This window comes from Ammospiza nelsoni, chromosome 8 (genome assembly GCF_027579445.1).
Source record: "Ammospiza nelsoni isolate bAmmNel1 chromosome 8, bAmmNel1.pri, whole genome shotgun sequence".
NCBI lineage: Eukaryota > Metazoa > Chordata > Aves > Passeriformes > Passerellidae > Ammospiza > Ammospiza nelsoni.
In genome coordinates, this window is record NC_080640.1 from 9912827 (window position 1) to 9919186 (window position 6360).

A 6360-nucleotide genomic window follows, 5' to 3' on the forward strand; every position below is an offset into this window, starting at 1 on the left:
ATGTAATGACACGACTCCCTGCCAGCACAGGCTGACACCAGTGCTCAGCTTCAGAGCTGAGGTGCCTTTTGTTTCCCCATGTGGTTTCCATCACTTACTCCCTGACTTGCACTTACAACCCAGTTTGCTGTAAATTTGATTATGGATGAGAGTCAGTGTGCAAGTACAGTCAAAACAACATGGAGAGCCTCACAAACCCCAGCCCGGAGATCCTGAGGACGCACAAAGCTGCTGAGGAGTGCATGTGGTGAGAGGGGATGCCACAATGGCACACGCACTGTCATTGCCACCGGGGGCCATGGCATGGCCCTGTGCCTAGGCTGTATTGTGCCACCAGCATCTGGAGTGTCCAGACTCATGGTGTGTTTTCTGGCATTTACCACAGGCCTGACAACAGTTTTATTTTATAGCTAGTTATACCCTTTGTTCTTTAAGTAGCTGCAAAACTCTTTAAAAAACTTTTACAAAGCATGCAAATAAGATCTGCCCAGTGGTCTCAAAAAGAAAAGCCAGGAGCATATAATGTTTTCAGCACAGGAGCCACAGATGACTCCTGCTCCCAGCAATCTAATTCCACTGTGCTGCAAGCCTACGCAGCAGCGTCCCTATCCCAACAGCTGCAGCCACTTCCCAGCTCTGGTGGTTACCTGCTGGATACAGGCACAGGCTCCCTCTCCAGAGAAACCTTCTCACTTGACACTGCCACAAGCCCTGAAGCTGCCTCAGCCTCCTCATGTCTTGACCAAGTTTGGAACATTGTTTCCAAGAACCTGCACCCCCAGCTGGGCAATGCTCTGGGTGCTGGCTCTCCCCAGCTCTGTGCTTGCTCCTGGGATCTGCTGCTGGGTATGGGGAAGGCAAGGCCTGGAGTGCCCTGCACAGCCACACTGGAAATTCTCTGGCCACTCCAGACCAACAGCCTTTGGACCCTGCTGTGGAGCAGGGCAGCACCAGCCCCTTGTGCCTGCTGGCTCCATCCTGGATTGCAAGACAGCAGGCCAAACCAAGGAGAGACTGGGGCTCCAGGAAACCTTACCGAAAATGAACCCATTGTATGTTGAGTACCATATGGCATTCACACCATATGGCATTCATACCATGTGGTATTCAACCATATGGTTGTATGAAGAAGCCACAGTCTCCAATCCACTTAGAGAGGGACAGAATAAGAAGGAGCAGTTGCTCCCATGCACCAATAGGTTTGGGAATGGCCAAACCCTCAAAATCCATGTCTATTATGAATTTCCAGATTTCAGGGTGTTTCGGGTTGCGAAGTTTATCCTCCCACAGCAGAAACAGAATATTTTATCATCTAACCAAGGCAAAGAAGGAAGTGCTTGTTCTTGGGTCAGTGGGAAAGCAGATACAGAGATAGAAGGTTGGAGAAGAGCTGTACATAAAGCATCTTCTAGACAGGTACCCAGATTTAAGGATTTCTGTTCTGTTGTGAAATACATGGCGCAAAAGATATACCGGGCCAGCGTGCACAGCTTTGAAAGTTTCTTTCTTTCTTTCTATTCTACTACCACAACGTTTATGTATTTGATAACATAATTTTGTAAATAATCTTGCTACAGACTTACTAACCTGCTGGAAAGTACAAACACAAGGTGAGGATAGCACTCAGCTAAGGTATTTTGTGGGTGCCATTCCCCATTTGGACACACTTCCCACCCCCAGCTCATCCTCAGGTTACTGAAAGGCAGCCCCCAGCTGCTTGTGGGGGGTCTCTGCCACAAGATGATTGAAAGCAGCTGAATGAAGCTCTCAGGGAATTGGCCTGCGTCAGACACAGTTAGCTCTATCCTGTGCAAAACATTCCCGATTATAAGGTCAGCAATGTAAAAAGTAAACAGAACTTGTCCTCTGCAATTATTTATTTAACACCCGCTGTACAGCTGGCCTACACCAGCACCACTAGGAAGGCCAGAAATGGTCTTTCTTTGCTGAAATAATGACAGGCAGGAGTGCTGCCACACAGTTTCAACAAAGAAATCCATAGCCCAGACAAGTTTTCACACAGCTCTGAGAGACAGGAGTTGAAATTGTACATTGATATCGCAGCACTCACAATGGGATTGCAAACACTGGGAAGGTCATATCACCATAAATCAATTCAGCCCACCTGCTATCGCTGTAATCTTTATTATGCTTTTAGTATCCAGGAACAGTGTCAGAGGTAAGGTATCTAGATGGCTGGATTATTTGAGCAATCCTGTCTACAAGAGTGATGAAAAGGTTGACCACAAAACATGTCTATTAGAACAGACCAACAACCTGGAGCTTGATTTTCAACTGACAAAACTAAGGGTTTCACAATGCTGCCCAGCACCTTTCAAAATTAGGAAAGAAAAAAAAAATCTGGACTAATAAATTAATGATCTGAGTTACAACTATTTATATATTCACAAATATTTGAAATGCTGCACAAGGTGTGAATTTGAATACTTTAAAAAAAAATCTAATTCATAGCAGTGCAGAATTTTTCTTGTCTCTTCCATGAATCTTGCATATATTCTAAGATTTTTGCATTCCCTCCCCAAGACATACCTTTACATATAATTACACCTACCCGTCAAAATATTCGCAAGAGAAATTTTTGATAATTTTTGTTCCAGAGTGTGCCTTTTTTTCCCCAAGCAGTCAGTATTACTATGTTAAAATTTCAGAATTAAAATGACAAGGGCATTAACATACCCAAGTATCCTAAATGCATCATCACTCTGCACTAGTACAGTATTAGATTTAAATGTGTGCAGTAGCATGCTGGTTTTTCTAAAGCTGCTTCTGAATCAGTTAGCAAACTTTAAATTAATGATTCAGGATTCCTGAATACATCACACAGAACCATCTCCTAACTATGCAAGCACAAAATAATTCTGTTATGCAGAAAGGTGAACATATCCCTTCCCTGTAATGTATCACTTATGAGAAATATACCAGGCTGCCTTCTCTAAACTCATCCAAAATAATTGCCACTGTACTAAAAAAGCAAATATGCCTCAAAAATATACAAATCAACTGTTTGATGATGAAGTTAGCAAGATATTAGCAGTAGACGTAGTTTTCAAATTAAAATGCATAATTTGACAGCACTTCATTAAAACTGCATGCTTGTATGTGAGGACAGAATCCAGCCTCTTGAACACAAGGGAACTACAACATCATATTTCAAACACTGTTAGGAGTAAAGACAAAGTTCAGCAAATTCCACAACATATATTAATGATAATAAAATTATTATAATTACATTTAATATAATGCTGTTTTGCTGATCTTATTAATAATACAGGATCTATATTCATTTTTGCTTGTTGAATAAATCCAGCACTTATACCAACAAAGACTGAGCACTGGTTAAAAATGAACTCTGGAAATTTCTCCTATATTCTTAAGTTGTTTCTGGCTGATATTAAATAACTGCTTATTTTCCCTTCAGCTCCACAAGAAGCTGTTTTGTTGGGTTTTTTTGTTTAAGTAAAATGAATTTTTTTGTCATAAAAGCTTAGAAAGACTGCTGAAAGGAGATAACCCTTCACCTTCATAATTTAAACTCTGAAATCATCTACCACCAAACTTTTTTTCCTGAGCTCTGGTTAGAAATTATAAAAAAAAGAGATCATGTTTCCCAGTAAGTTCAGCTAATGATGGGGAGCACTAAAAACCTTAAGCTACTTTAATACATGTATAAGCTGCAAGTAAAACCTTTCTTATCCCAAATAATGATTTCTAAAGCCTTCCATTACACTACTGAGAGAGGAAAATAAAACATCAGCCAATGTATACATGTGCATTGCCAAGTGAGTTTTGCATGTTTGGCAATGCTAAACTCTACTACCTGGACAATTATCTAACCTAACAGTTATCTAGAAGATGAAATGTGAAATGTTATCACAGAACTGCTAACCCTGATATTTACAAAGCTAATGGGAGTTAAGTGCTTGCCTCCTACCAAGAGTCCTTGTGCTTGTGTTTTGGCTTGAAACTTTGAAGCCAAAAGGTTCTCTTGCCAGGCAATTTTCACTAAGAAAGGAACAAGATAAAAGGGCAAAACACAGTAGCTTTGTCTTGGATAACAGTTCTTTGTTTTGATCACAGAAATAAAATTGGAAGTGATCTTAGAAGGATGGTTAGACCAGTTGCTGAAGCAGGATCAAGCTGAACTCAACCACTTGGGATATATTTGTTTAATCTGCTCTTAGGAAGCTACTTTGGTGGATATTCCATGACCTTCAGGGTCAAATTGCTCAAATCCCCTTAATTTTATAAAACTCATTAGAAGCCTATGGTAGCTGTCTGCTGACACCCTAAGCCCATCATCCCATGCCCACAGAGAAGGGCTTCTCTCACCTGTAGCTGCTGCTACCATATCTTCTCTGCAATCATCCCAGCTCCCTTCTCTACACGTTTTGTGTGCTGCACTTGTTTGCAAACCCCAGGCTGATTGCTTTTCTTTATAACAGCCCTGTGGTTCCCTGTTACACCCAACCCCTTTCCTGAAGGGATATTGCCCAGATATGCTGGTTGGGAGGAATCTTGGGAGCTCAGGTGGTCTGACTTTCCACACAATAAGGACTAGCTCAGTCCTTGTTTTTTTTGACTGTCCAAAGGATTAATTGTATCACAATTTCATTTTATCCTCATCAATATTGCATCCACATTAGATCAGATCTGGTTTGTCAGGATTACTCTGAATTCTCATGGTGCCTCCAGAGCACTTGTAAACTCTCTCTTCTCAGCATCAATTTAATGGACACTTTGCTCACCCAAGTTATCAATGAAGGCATCAAATAATCTAGGGATGTTCCAAATAAGGCAACTGTGGTGTGCTTTCCATTTGCTCTCCAAACACCAGTAATTCAAGGACATGTTATCTACCTTGCAGCTCTGGTTTGCATGCTTAGGAGACCATGTTTTTTCCTCCCTGACAGTCACTTCTGCTTAAAAAAATCCAACAAAACATACTTGCATTTGCAAGAACAAAAGGGTGGATCACCTCTGGTGAGACTGATTTCTTATTAACAACTCTTGCTCTATATTTCTGGGGAAGTTATCTTGGATTGTTGTTTAAAATCAACTATGTGTTCTGGCTTCTTTGCAACAACATTTGCTTCTGTTTTGTTCTAGCTGCTTTCAGTTGCTGAATCCAGGGCCATAGAAAACAGTTGGCACTTAGAACACAAGAATAATACCAGGTACCACCGAGGTCTATGCCGGCTATCACATTTCCTGTATATGTTACCCAGTACATGTTTTATCCTGAAAATATACTTCTTATATTGTGTGAAACTCCAGATTACATACTGGGCTTATCTCTGCTTTCCCCCACACAATGCATCTCTCCACAAATAGTTAGGTAAAGTTCAGCTCTTTTCAAGTAAGGCACATATTCTAGCAAAGGCACTACATAAGCCCAAGGCTCGAAGTCATTATTTCCAAAAGCTGGAAAAGTTATCATATTGTTTCGTGATATTTAAATGTTGCTTGGTTTTGATGATGTTCCACAGTATGTCAAAGATGTCTCTGAGCACTAGTGTGCACATAGGAACATTGGTTTATATTTTAAATTTCAGCATACTAATTCCTTTAGCTATACTGCAAGCAGCTAGCTGTAACTGCTTCCCAAGGAAATGCAATCCTTTATTTACTGAAATTAAAGAAAAATATTTTTCAAAATTTATTTTAAATTTACACTAAAACCTGTCAGAAATAGCTATAGCACCAGACCAGTGCCCTCAGTAACATGCTGCAAAGTTCTAAACTAGCAGAGAAATTGTGTCACAGTTTTGTGGAGCTTTCAGGGCTTGCTATAACAGTCTAGCAGTGTCATGCTGCCCATGCCTGTCTCTCCAGCACCCTTCCTGCAACAACTCTTATCAGCTAGGCTTCAAATACCCTTTACTGGCCAAAGTCCTGGTTGGTTGGATGATCTCTGCAAACCAGCATCCCAGCAGGGGTCCTGTAAGGAGGGGTGTTGAGGGACCCCAATAACTCAGGACCCCAACAGCCACGGGCCCTGTGCAGATGATGGTGTCGGGATGCTGAGTGTCCAAACCCCTCCTGCTCCTGCCCCAAGCTGCCAACACAACAGCACTGGGAACTTGCCTGGGACCAAGGAGCACAGAAGGTCTTTTGGGGGATGAAAAGCAAGAGAAAAGGTGGTATGGACCATAATGCAAATCCAAAGGGTGGGCAAAAAGGCAGGCACAAGGATTAGCATTGGCAGAGCCAGGTAACTCTGTGGGAACAGGGCAGGGGCTCCAGCAGACGCACCCCTGTCCCGGAGCGCGGCCGCTCTGCCACGCGGCTCCGTGCACCCGGCGCTGCTCCCGGCCTCCCCTCGCAAAGAACACAATTCTG